Source organism: Motacilla alba, chromosome 2 (genome assembly GCF_015832195.1).
Source record: "Motacilla alba alba isolate MOTALB_02 chromosome 2, Motacilla_alba_V1.0_pri, whole genome shotgun sequence".
Taxonomy (NCBI): Eukaryota; Metazoa; Chordata; class Aves; order Passeriformes; family Motacillidae; genus Motacilla; species Motacilla alba.
Window position 1 is genome coordinate 109,726,358 of NC_052017.1, and position 14,124 is coordinate 109,740,481.

Genomic DNA, 14,124 nt, shown 5'->3' on the forward strand with positions numbered 1-14,124 from the left:
TCCAGCACACAGTTTAACTTAAGGTTGAAGTTCAGTGAGACTCACAAGTCATAGACTGTGACCTCCAAAAGAGAGAAGAGGAATTGTTTCTCCCAATTCCCTTTTGCTCTTACTGTGGTTCAGCAAAGGCCTTTACTTCCATGGCTTTGAATATTTTCTTCCTCAAGAGTGTCTTTGTTTTCTGCATGAGACATTTACCTTTTGTGTAACCTCAAAAATTGAGATGTCTGGAAATTTGGAGAAATTACAGCTTCAGAGAAGCCTCAAGACTAAACAATGAAGTAGGAGAGGAGCTTCCAGACAGCATGTAAATTCCTGGGGCAGAGACTGTAAACTTGTCCAACTTCTGTTTGTTTGGGTTTTTACTCAAATACCTGCTTTAATGCAGTGATAAATTAACATTTTATGGTGCCTTTGGGTACATTTGCAGCTCACAAACCTGTGGCCTACCTGTTATGACCTGTGTCAGCCAAGGTTCCCAGCTAATCGGCACCTGCAGAAGCAGAGGAGGGCAGATCCAGCTTCACCACTGTTCTGAGGTCACAGGAGAAAAACTGGGAGAGACTGTTCTTGGTTTTTCAAGTAACTTGAGCTTTAAAACACATCAGAAAGAATGATTACAAAGATCCACAGCACCTCTCTAAAACCTTTGCTATGAATAGTCACCATTAACATCTATTTGAATGACACACATACTAACTCCATTTGTTCAATTTTGCACACATATTTTAGTATGAAAAAATAATGGAGGGTGGTTATTGTTGGTTTTGGCTTTGTTATTATTATTATTATTACTATTATTATTATTGCTGTTGTTATTCCTATTGTTTTTATTATTAATAATATTAATGTTGTTGTTGCTATTATATATATTTTTTATGGATTTGAAATTTATTCAGATGAAAACCACTTGTAAGAGAAAATTTCTTGTTTGGAGAGGTACTGCCAACACACACACTCACATACAGTGAAGGAGGTAGCATTAACTCATTCGAAACTGAGAGCTTTACAACTACTCCGTATACTAAATATTTTAATAAACTGCATTTGAATGCATGCAATCAGTCCAAAACTTCACAGATGTTGGACTTGGGCAGGGTGCATGTGCACACATGGCTGGGGAGATGACAGGGGGACACTTGTGTGCCTTCTGCATTTCAGATTTATTTCAGCTTTAAAGAGAAACCTCTAATTAACAAAATCGAGTTGCTGTCAAATATGTTCTTTTCTGTTGGTTTCTATTTATAATTCCCACAGGAAAGAAATTAGGCTGAAACACAAATTGCAAAATACAAGAATCAGAATATGTTAGCTCTAACTCTGCCTGCTCCCCCGAAGAGCTCCTGTGAGGAGGCAGAGCAGGTGTCTCCTCTCTCTGCACTTCCACCCATACCTCTTCTGGCTTTCAATGGCTTGGAAGGCAGGCTGTGGGAGCTGTGCATGTGCTGTGCACCACGACCCACAGCAATGTTGTTGTGGAGGTTTTCCAGTTCCTGTGGGACTGCCCAAGTCAAGCAAATGCCTAACTGCTGTTCTGTGAATACATTTCTGCTGGAGAGGGCAATTTTGGGAGTCTGGGCAGCGCTGGGGGCTGTTGACAGGCGTGAGGTAACACGCTGACAGCTTTATTCCCATCTGTTAGTAGCTGTTCTAGCCCTGGTGAAGCTGCTGCAGGACACTTGCTAAACCTGCTCATTTTGTTTGTGCATCCACCAAGGCTTTCAGAGTTAGTTTATCCCCTGTTGTGGAATAACATACCAGCTGGTGAGTAAGCCGCTAGGACTGTAAGTTATGCATAAGTGAATGAATGGTTTCACCTCTGCCAGAGGAGGTGATGTGCTGCTGTCACACTTTGCAAAGCTCAGCCCAAGATCACAGAGATCAGCTCCCTAGCCAGCTATGCCATCTTCTTACTTACTCAGCGAAATTGCTTTTATACGTCTGCCCTGGTCACATTTCTCCTTCCTTAGCTCATAAAGAAACCCAAATAAATCTCCCTTGAATCCAAATTCACAGGTTCTAGAAATTGGTTCAGTCAGCAGTATCTGTGCTCTTCTCTGCTGGGAACATGCCTGAATTATCCACCTGCTTCCTGGCTCTGCCTGTACTCTCAGAAACCAGAACAACCCCAAATGCTAAACCCTCAGCAGCAAAATCCCACTGCACTTTTCACTTAATCCTTTACCAGAGACATTCCTCACCCTTTGCCCCATGCAATGCCTTTACATGATGCTTGCTAGAAGAAATTGCTGTAAAACACTCTGAATTAAGGACTGTGACCCCCATACCTCCAGAAGGCAATAAAAAGTCTGATTAATAACAAACTTGATTGATGGGATGAGAAGGCATTGGTAAGAAAATTTCTCATTCATTAGTTGACTAAGAGTTCTAGGAACCACAGATCATACTTTGCTCACTGGGGCTCATCCAAAGAATGAGATGAAGTTGGTGACAACTCTACCACAAAAAATTGATTTCAGCAGCACTTAGATCATACTTTGGACCAGCTGTGGAAAGGATTAAAATTTTCTAGTAATAGATGCAAATGTATGGGCTATTCAGGGATACAAAATTTAATAAGTGTTATCATCATACCATGAAACCGGATTTGTGTCCCACTTTGTGCTGCCCTTCCCTGGTGTTGTCATGAAAATCTTTCATAATACCAAGCTAAATTAAGTCCATCCTTACACTTTATCACACAAATAATGAGGTTTTTCATTCATTCATGGTGTCAAGTGCCTCTGCCTTAGGGTATCTCTACCAAGCATGCACCAAACCTATCGTGAGATCTCTCCCTTTGCCCTCCCAGACTTGGAGCCATCAGTGAATAAGGCAACCAAAAAATCCTCCAAGCCCTTCATCAAGCTGAATTTAGCCAAACAGCCCCAAACCCTGATGTCTCTGTCCTTTCTATGGCCTCTTGAGACAGATTACCAGTGTATTTTTAGCTTGGGTGGTGTGGTTGCACTGCACCTACTAATCATTTGTAGATCCTGTTTCCCCACAATAAAGAGCACCAGGTGAAGTCGTTGAAGCAAAAGGCAGCCATTTGATTTTGACTATTTTAAGGGTAAGTTATTTTCTCAGCCAGGCTACAATTTTAGCTGATCAAAGCATCAATTTCTGTGTTTCTTGCAGAATTACAGCAGGAGTGGTTTAGCCACTTGTATGCTTGAACAGTGATTTTTATCCTGCGAGAGCCCCATACTCCGTGTTGCTGCGGCATCAGCTGCTGTTACAACTATTTCAAGGCTTCATTCCCCTGAGGTCTCATGAGGGACCCTGGTTACCACCTGCAACCCATGACCACAAGTCCTAGGTGATGCCCTCAGCCCAAATCTCTTGCTCTGTGTTCTCCAGCTTTTTTCTCTTTATGCAGCTCTATTTATTTCACCCTTTGCACTCAGTCATCTCGCTGCTGGGGTGACTTGGAAGCAGAAAGGTCAGTTTTGTACAACCAAAAGTAATTAATTAGATCAGTCTCTTGAGGCCTTTTTGGAAGGGAAAAAATACCTCCTGGTACTAAACTGCTTCAGTAATATGAATTATGTATTTCTGGTTCTTCTTCTCAGATGCTGTTTCTACTCTTTTCACACATCTACAAAGGGAATGCACAGTGCAGCAAACAGTCCAGGTTAGGCTGTAAGTTCCTGCTTCATCATAACCTTGGGATGAGATCCAAACTTTCACCCTTTCCTGTCTACTCTAAATAATGCTCTAATTTTTGTATAAAAGTCCATCAATGCCAGGTAAAATTCCACACCATGGAACCAATCAGGCTAGTACATCATAAAACTACTGCTGTATCCACAGGTCTTTTTAGATCCTCCTCCTCAGTGGATCTTTTTAAAGTAGCAGCAGTGGGGTCATGAAAGCAGCAAGGTACAGTTCCTGTAGAATACTGCCAGAGTTTCAATATCTACTGGTTTCTGACTGTGCCTTTACATTCCAGTCGTTCTCCTTCTTCTGCTTTCTGTCTTTTGCTTAGCAAATCTACTTGGCTTTGAACAGGCAATTTGCAAACTAAACATTGTATGGAATAGGGCAGGAGCCCACAGATTCTTTTTATAGCTGATGACTTGCACCTGTTTTTAAAAACATTACTTCATAAATGTAAAATCTAACATAGTTTTTTACTATAATGAATATTTTCACTTAAAGGGAACACTTGGATTCTGGGAAAATGTTCACATTTTAAGTGCTTGGTAGCTGTTCTCATCTATCATAGCTCCTTGTATACTGAGCATATTAAATGGTAAATACTTATGATCTGTGGTTCATCAAGTTCAAAATCGTACAGCAGGTGGGACACACAATAATACTGCAGAGCTTTGGTGTCCACCAATTCCCAGCACACCAACAAAATTCAAATTCAGTTTTACATCCATAAGGAAATGGTCATGCAGCTACTCTGACACAAACACCCCGGTCTCTGGCTGACTGAGCCCCACACAAAGTCTGTCTGTCTCCTGCATCAGAGAGAGCAGAAGAGGTCGATACCAGCACCTCAAACAACTGTCAATTTATAGCGGGCGACATCCATCAGATAAAATGATTAAGAGATCAGCTTTCCAAACCGTGGCCCCAACGGCCAACAAAGATGCAGAGTGCAAGCCCTGGTATGACTGCATCTGTCAGGATGTATTAGCTCTGAGAAATCGTTACCCACCCTAGGGAGGAAAATTAGCAAAGAAAAGCCCCCACATTAGTCTGAACTGTGTGTAAATGGGGCTTCCAACAAGGAGGGGGGGGAAACAAAGCAGAGCTTTTCCTTATTGCTGGGCAGGCATTAACTTTCTACATCTATTCCTGATGAAAACATAAGCAGATCTGGGAGAATAAAGTCCAGGAATGATGGGATTTTATTAAGAGAGATCCTTCTGGCCTCCCTAGCCTGCTTTTTGTGAGAAGTGGGTTTGGCAAGACTGGGAAGTTTCTTCTTCCTTTTATTTTTAACATCATGTTCCCTGAGCGCTGACGGCTTTACGCTCAAGTGATGCAAGAAACACTAGTAATACATAAACTAAGAATTGCATTCTCTCTTCAGGGTGTTCTCTGTTCTCCTTGTTGTTACCATTACAAGTTTAGTTACCTACTAAGAGCAATTTTTATGCCAGAGGCTGTCTCTGGGGAGGCTAGACTGTCTTTAAATGAGTAGATATATAGATGTCTGTTATAGATACAGACAGGTATAGATTAGTCTTCAGGAATTTTGTTACATCTGAGCTAATCCTTGGTACTTGTTGTTGCATGGTGTGCTCTACACAGGTGCATATGATAATCACCACAAAGTTGTCTGGGGACAGGGATGTGAGGGGAGGACGGCTTCACTCTGTGAGTCTAGGTTTGATAATATTCTGAGCTCGTAGGAGGTGTAAAGTTTTTCTTTAAAAGGATGGAATTTTTGGTAGATTAAGCTGTCAGACAAATGTATATCTTGTTCTGAAATACCTTGTTAATGTCATTTTCTTTTTTTGTATTTTAAAATTTAAAAAAAAAAGTGGGCTGGTTTTGGAATGCTTTTTTTATTATTATTATTTAGGAGCTACAGTAGAATACAAACAGTAAGGAAAAATCTATCTGGGTCACATAGTACAATGGAGAACTCCTTCCTCTTGACAGACAGACGCAAAGGATGGAAATAAGCAAGGAGAGGAAAGTTTTTGAAGCCAAAACTTTACTTTTCCTCCCCAGTCATGTACCAAAAGAAAGGCAGAAGAAAGGTGTACCTGAGAAAGCAAAGCATTCAAGAAAAGCACAGAGAAAAACATCCTGGGGAAAACCTTAACACTGCTGAATGAGTTTTGCTAGCGAGTTGCACAAGATGAGGCTTTCTCCAGCTTGCCCCAAGATGCGCTGCTGGTTCTGCTGCTGTCACTGGGTACCCAGGATCCTAACTGGTCAGGAGGGATGGCCCAGGACACAGGGACTGCAGAGGTATTTGCCTCTGCCTTGTCAAATGTCTGCAAGCACATCAAGGCTCAGAGTTATCACAAATACTAGCGTAGCTCGTCGTCTTTCCTTACTCTCCCTTCCACTACTAACTTACCCAAGATCCTCTAAGATACTTACATCTTTCAATAGTTTTCAGAATCTCAGCCATATTAATGGACTCTACAGTCCTGGCAATACTGACCCACAGACACATCCCCAGAGGACTGAGAAGATGCATCAAGCAAAAATTCAAACCATTTGGGCAGGCAAGGGTTATTCCTGCTCCCTCCAGGTTTCCTGGATGGCTCTGGGTGTGTCACCAAATCTCCATGTGCATCAACTGCCCATGGCATTTGGCTTCATGTTATCTTTTTTACAATCTAATTCAAGTATAATGAACACAATGTAGTATCTAAAGGAACCTCTGACATCTTTCTTTTGCTTCTTTCCTCTTTTAGTCTTGTTCCTTGTCCTTTTGTCAACTGTCCTACACTTTATGCCATAATGCTTAAACTAGGTTTTAAAAACAAACTCAAAGCCTACATGATTTTTGCACACTTTTAGAAGTGATTCTGCATTCTGCAACCTAAATACAGCCACACATATCTAGCAGGGAAATTTAAAGAAGATTCTCAGATCAAAAATGGTGGATAATATAAAAGATCCCCACATTCCTGCATGCAAGGTACACAGGTTGAACTAAGACTGACTGAAATTTGGGGTTAAATCACAGTTTTTAATTCACAATTTAAATGTGACTTTGGGGGATTGTGATGAGAAGGCCAGACTGTGTCCAGCTGCCCTCCACATCCCATTGGCAGCGAAGGAGAGAAGTTCACAGTACTCCAAATACAGTCACATGCTAAGATATAACCTAGAGTATCTTTCCTTCAGAAACTAGGGATGGTTCTGCTGCTTTTGTTTATGGTTCATGCAAAATGCCCAGACAACAATAGTTCTGCAAGTGTAAGAGGGTCAGTGGAAGTGCTCAGAATAAAAGCAAGTCAGAAATAGGCCTGGCATGGCTTTCTGTGGCCTTGGAGAGCTCTTCTAGTCATTCCTCTGAGAATGAGTAATGCTGGGCATGGGATCTCCCTTTCAGCATGGGATCTCCCACCACAGCAGAGGCTGTGTTGACTGTGAAAACTCAGAACTGCAGGTTAATCTGAAGCACACAGCAAACTGAATAAACACAGCAGCAGTGGTAGATACCATGAGAACCTAGAGTGAAATTTTGAAGCAGCAGAGAAAAGTTCAGACCGAGGTGACTGGGTTGCTGAGCATTTACCTTGGCCCAGCATGCAAGTCTGTAAATAATACAGTGTATTTATACACTGGCATGCTTTCAGCCACTGCTGTTTCAGCAAAAAGCAGTCACATCCTGACAGATATTCACATGTTTGCAAAGGTCAAATGCCATGAGGTGACATCAGCCCCAGGGTCTCTCTGGACCTGGTTGACTGAAGGCAGTGGAGAATCTGCCCCTGGCTTCCAGAAATGTTAGCTCAAGACCTATGGGCATGTGGAGCAGAAAACAACAAGCATCTGTCACCTCAAAGGCAGGGAACTGGCAGAAGCGTCAAACAGATTTCATCAGCTGTGTATAGCCACGTGTTGCATTAGCACAAATTGCTGTGGTTTAAAATGATTTGGTGTAAAAAACATGCTTTTGGGTGCTCCTGCAGCATCCTGGGACTTAAAATATGTACTATTTTATGCCTGTTTTTCAGTGGATTTCTCTCACTGCAGTATTTTTAGCCTTTTCTCTCTCCCACCAAATTGTTTATCAAGAGGAACTGACATCTTGCTGCCCAAACATGTAAATCACGGGGTGTCTGGTTTTGTATCTGAAGAGTGGCTGCAAGGTAACACTTGAGACCATCCCAGTGCTGTAGGCACAGCTATGGACAAGCCAGCCTGCTGTGTCTTGTTGACAGTCTCTCCTGTTCCTTGGAGGGAGGGGGAAAAACACAACTCAAAAATTAAGAGAATAATACCTTTTAGTCCTTCGGTTTCTAGTGATTTTTGTTGTACAGGAACAGGAAAACAAAGGGAAGGATAAGCCCAAGGGTGAGCACTACGGACCAAATTCACACTGACACAAAGAAGGAGCAGCTTCCTTCAGGAGCTGTACCCGCCTACTCATTGTCTGCAGGCTTCCCATCCAGCACTATCTGTTCACAGGTTTTGCAGTGTGCTGCTTTTCTGCTCTTTTGGCATCGCTTTTGGGATCAGGAAACAAGAAGGCTTCTGATTTTTGGTACCAAAAAAAAAACCCCAAAATGAGCAAATGTATTCCTGCAAGTCTCAAGAAGGGGTGGAGGTGGAATCGCTTTGCTGTCCCTGTTGCCATGTGTCCCCTGGCCAGTGCCACTGAGGCTCAGCAGCTCCAGTGCCAAGGCTGGTGGAGCCATGGGCACGGGCAGTGCCATGGAGAAGCAGCCACAGCAGTGCAGGAGTATGACTGTGCTGCCAAGCCAGTGGCAGGGACACTGCTGGCTGCTTCTGATTTAGGGCTCCTGCCAGGGCACGGTGTGGCTCAGGGACAGCACAGAAACAGGCTGTGCAGGCAAGGCTGGCTTTCTGCAGCAGCAGCAGCAGGGGTGGGCCTGTGGGGACACAGCTTCCTATGGCTTGTCACGCTGCTTTCAATTAGAAGATTGTCAGGGAAATAATCATAGATACCAAATCACAGCAAAAAACCTGCAAGCATATGTAGGTGCTGAAATAGGGCATAGCATGGAAAATGAGACTCCCTGGAGATGGCTTAGCAGTCTCAAAGGGAACAAACATTTTCCTTATAAAATACTGCATAGGAATGCCTTGTGCTACTCGTAATGAAAAATTTATGGTAAACATTTGACCCCTTTTCTCTCTATGACTTCTCAACAGCTAGGCTCAATTCTTTATGATTTCCCTTCCTAAAGTAATCCATAAATGTTTTGTATGAACACATTTCAGCCCAGGCATGCTATTGAATGCTGTATGGCTTTAGTCTGGTGTGTTTGCTTACCGTGATTTGATCCATGTTCCCTCATTGCTCATCTAAACAACAGAAGTTATTTTTCTTCCATATTAGACCAGTGAGCCTGCACAGATGGGGAAATCATTTGTTATTACTTTGCTGAGAGCATACAAGTGACCACGTAAGAGATCCACGTTTCAGATAAGAAGGAATGCATTTACTTCCCCAACATGTTTTTATGCTGTTACAGACCCAAGAAAACCAAAGCACTCCCTGTATTAAATTAATTCTCACAGAATTCTAGTGTTCCACTAGCCATATGTTACAAGGGAAAAACAGAAGAAAGAACTGAAGACACATTTTGTTATGAGGTCTTCTTCAGCAGTGATGCTATTCTTCATTTTTCCAAAATGTCATCTTCTGATAATTAGTGAAAGAACACAATCATAAAGAAGGAAACTTTATTTTTCTGTTTCTGTAGTCAAACCTCTGTAGTGAGACTTTGAGGTAGATGAAGCAATGAACTCTTCGCTTTTTTAATGGATCCACTGATTACCCCACCTGATTTTCTGGATAAAAAAATTATGTCAGTCTGTGCGTCTGTCCATCTCTCTGTCTGTTTGTGCTGGCTGGTATGCGCACTTTATTTTCACTTTCTTCAGAAGTAATTTCTATGCTCATATTTCTCTAATTGAGTGTGTGCTATTGATCAATTTTCATTGCATTGCACTTCTGCCTCACTGGTTATGAGGAGCAAGCCATGAACTATAGACCATATCTCATCCTGGCCAGGGGAGATAATCAAAGACATGCTTAAGTCTGGATCCTATACAGTGTGATAATATTAAGCAATAATTTTTCTGCTTTTTTAAATCCCTCTCTCTTTTCTGACCCCTGTGAATATGACTTTTTAATCAGAGCTTCAAATGAAAGAGGAGGGGGGAAATAAAACTATATGCAGTACCATATTGTGGCTCAAATTAACAACATTGTGATCCAAATAATTCTCCCTTGGATTCAAAACTGCAGTAGAACAAACCACATTAATCTTTTAATTAGAATTTTTAAAACCAGAGTCCTTTGAAGTTAACTTGATAATATAAAATCAGATATGTGACGCTTAGCAGAGGTAGGTCCTCAACAATTTGTAACAAACTGCTGAGAATCTTCAGTTGATTCTTGTTATTTTTGAAGGAAAATACGTGTGGAGAAAGGACTTCTCTTTTATATTGTTACCAGAGACTTATCTGAAAATCAGAAATTTCACCAAAACAATAATGCAATCCATTGTGTACTTCAAAATGATCAGAAAACAGCTGTGAATGTGTTTATTGTCAATGCTCAATTCTGGACTCCTTTGGCATACAGAAGTTCTGATTTACTAAGCATAATAGCCCTGTTATTCCTGAATCCCAAGTCTCTGAAAAATCACTGTACTGATGTGATATCCTTAAGATTTAAGTTCTTCTTACCCACATCTGGGAACTGAACATAGAGGATTCAAAGTTTATAAGTCCTGAGAACTAAAATACCCCACCTTTTTTCTCTTGCTAAAAATTAATGTAAGATCACAAGAACAGATATACTGGATCAGATTCAAGGTCTAGCTAGTTCAGGATCCTGTCTCTGGCAGCAACAAATATTACCTACTTTGGCTAGAACATAAAAATAGGCAGTAATATAGAAACATTCTCTTAATATAGTTACAGCCTTTTTTGACTGCAGCTGCAGAGATGGCATCTTGGTGTTCCACTGCCCCTATGGATTTTTTTTTCATTAATGTATTCAATCACTTTTAACCCTTTTAGGCCTTCTAGTTCCATAACAACCCATGGCATTGAGATCCACAGCCTAGATACCTGTTGTGCAAAGAACACATTTGTTCTTGCATCTCTTTTCAGTCTGCCACCTAAATCTGTGTGTTTTACCCCAAATTCCTTTATTCTGGGGAAAAAGCAAACAATTACTGCCAAATTATTTTTTCAGGTCTTCTCAGGATTTAACAGAAGTCTTTATCATATTCCTTCACTTGCTTTTTCTCCTGGCTGCAGAGAGTCCATTTGTCACTCCTCGAACAGAAGTGGTGCCACATTTTTGGTCTGGCTGGTTTCTTCTTTGTGTAGCTTTTCTTCTGTCATCATATATTTATTTATAACAGAGAGTGGGAGAGAGAAACTAGGTCCAGATGCACTATGAATTTATATATGTTATGGCATAATGATAAGTAGCATAAGAATGTTGTGCACTATGCACAATACAATCAAAGAATGCTTTGAGCTGGAAGGGACCTTAAAAGCCATCTAATTCCAACCACCTCTGCCATAGGCAGAGACATTTTTCCCTAGACTAGGCATTACACCTGTTTCAGAAAATTCAAGTCTTATGGAAATGATGGAAATATTCTACATTCCAGTCTGACATGTCAGTTCAGGCCATGGTGTGGCCCAGCTAGGGTTTCAGGCTCAATTTTTGCCTTCAACTCCTCAAACACGGGTAACATTTTCAAGCTTCTACTTGAATTATTTCTAGTTCTATCTTGGTGTAGATTATTTCAATTCAAATGTAAGAACCAGGAAAAAATACAGATTTTTGGTTTGTTTTGTTTTGAACAACTTTCCAGCATATCTGTACAGCTGAAGTTCTTCCATGCCAAAAACTGAAATTTACCATGGAATAGCTTCAGTTACTGAAAAGGTCTTTGAGTATTTTGGTAGAACTGATTGTGTGACTGATTTAAATCAGCCTAGAGACCCATCACTGCACAGAAGTGTTTGTTCTGTCAGGCACCACAGAGAGGAGCTCATTGAAGCTGCACTGAAGAAAGTCATGCAGAAATACTTGATTGGGTGTCCATAGGTAAATGCCCTCAAATGTTATCCAGATCTTCTTTGTAACTCATCGCTGAGGACGACACTGTGAGTTGTGTTTCATGTATCAAAGAGTAGCAATCTGTCCTCAGGTTACTGTGCCAGAGGTTCTCCCCATGGAGAGCGAGCTGCAAAGCCCTGAAACTGCACACAGCGTTTCCTTCTTGTTCCTCATCACCTCCTCCTGTTGGCTCAGGTGCCAACTTCCCTGCAGCTGGTTTTCAGCTCTCCTGAGTTTTTGCGGGATGGGTTGGGAAGAGGGAGACCCAGAGCTCAGCATTGCAGAGTGTGATGCGGTGCAAGCTCAGGTCGCTCCCCTTTGTCCCTGCTGGATCACAGAGGCAGGAAGCCTGGGCGCTGGTAAGGCTTGTGACAAGTGACAGTCCTTGGGACACGGGGCCACCTGAGCTGGGATCCCGCCCCACAATGGAAGATCAGCTCACCTTTGTTTCCAGGGTCTTGCTGCTGTTCCAGCGACGCCTCCTTATCCCGAGGTGCAGGGAGCAGCAGGGATGGACGCGTTCCTGACCCCCCACTCCTGCCTTGGGCTGTTGTCTCTTGGAGACACTGGGAGTGCTGCAGGGCAGAGGGAGCACGGCTGTGTGTGTGCAAAGGACAGATAGCCTGCTCCAGCCCAAACCAGCAGCTCAGGCCATGCTAAGCTTATCTCCTTGCAAAAGTTACTCTGCGACTGGCAAAGCTGAGAGAAGCTTACTTTTGTGGACAGCTATTTTTTAAAACATAGTAATGTTGGATAGGGAAGAGAACTTGTGAGGGTTTTAGTTGCAATTCTTTTTCATGTTTACTTCCCCCAAAGCACATGGAATAGTGAAAAGCTGTAACTATTGGTATTGTGTAGCTTTCCATGGACTCTCATTAGTATCAGGGCATCTGCAGTGCAATGAATTGTGAGTACTATTTATTTACAAAACCATTACAAGCAGCCACTTTTTGGACAATTTGTAACGAAAATATCTGTGTAGTTCTCTTTTCCTCCCACCACTGCTACTCCTGGCTTTGCTCCCAGACAACTATCCTCTTCAATACAGAAAATGCCCTTTATTACAAATGAAAATCAACACATCCCAAAAATTTAAAAATGTTTGCTATGGTCTTTTTTTATTTATTTATTCCCACCTTGTTTGAGTATACAATGTATATTCTGTGTGTATTACAGTGATGCTTGCTTTCAAATTTCAAGCTTAACAAATGCAGGGTTATATTTCTCTGTCTTCAAATAAATCATTAAAACCAGAATGATGGTTTTAAGTGACAAGACTGATCTGACTTTCCTCATCATCATCATCATCATGAAAAATTGGAGGCTGTTTGAGAATAAAGGCCAATATATTATTCATGCCAAATACTAACAAACCTCTGGGGTTATTTAGGTGTCTCTTTTGATTCTAGAACTTTGGAAAACTAATTATTTTTGAAGTAAGCTTAAGCAAGACTTTGGGAATTAAGTTCCAGGAACTGAGATCTTGTTGAAACTCTGCAGATGCGGAGTATGGTGAATTCTTTGGCTCACTTGAAAAGCTCTGCTCAGCTTTTGCTGTTGATGGAAATTGGAAACTCCAAGTCCAGGCAGTAAAAGCTGCATTGACATGAAGGTTTTGCTTCACATCAGGAGTGTTTTGTAAAGGGACTCACCCAGCTTTCCTCACAGGGCTGTTTTCCCCACTATGCAGCAGAAGCCACAAAATGGAATTGTTTTGTAAAATAAGTAAACCAGATGATACCATGCATTTACAAACATATATGCATTTAACAAACTTCAGGTGCTAAAGCCTTCAACCCACAGCACCAGCCCAGATCTTGTCCAGGATATCCCCTCCCTAGCACATGTGTGGCCCTTAGGTTCACTGGCACTTCCCTCTGCAAAGCCACTGCCTGCTCCTGTAAGCAGAGCAAAAGCCATGCCAAGGATAACACCCTCTGCTAAACAGCTGCCAAAATATTCAGCTCATTGCAAAATACAATCCCCGACAATTTAAATGTGTTGTTGCTGGAGTGCTGTGCTGCCCACAGCACCTACTGACAGAGACATGCATGTGGTGCGGGAGAGAAAGGAGGCAGTGGTGTAGGGCAAGGACACAGGATGCATTTTCTTATCATGACTGAGAGGAGAAGCTGCTCTTTTAACATCAGCAGGACACTGCAAGTCCAGAACTGCAGGAGTCTGCCCTTCGTAGCTCTCCAGACTTCTGCTTTTCTGCATTTATGACAGGATTTCAAAAGAACTCCATTAAATTCCATATAAACTGAGCTGCTTTCACCATCTTGTACTAATCCATCTTTCTTCAGAAATCTCTATTACCTGTGTAAGTATTGTCACTGACAGCATCAAAATCA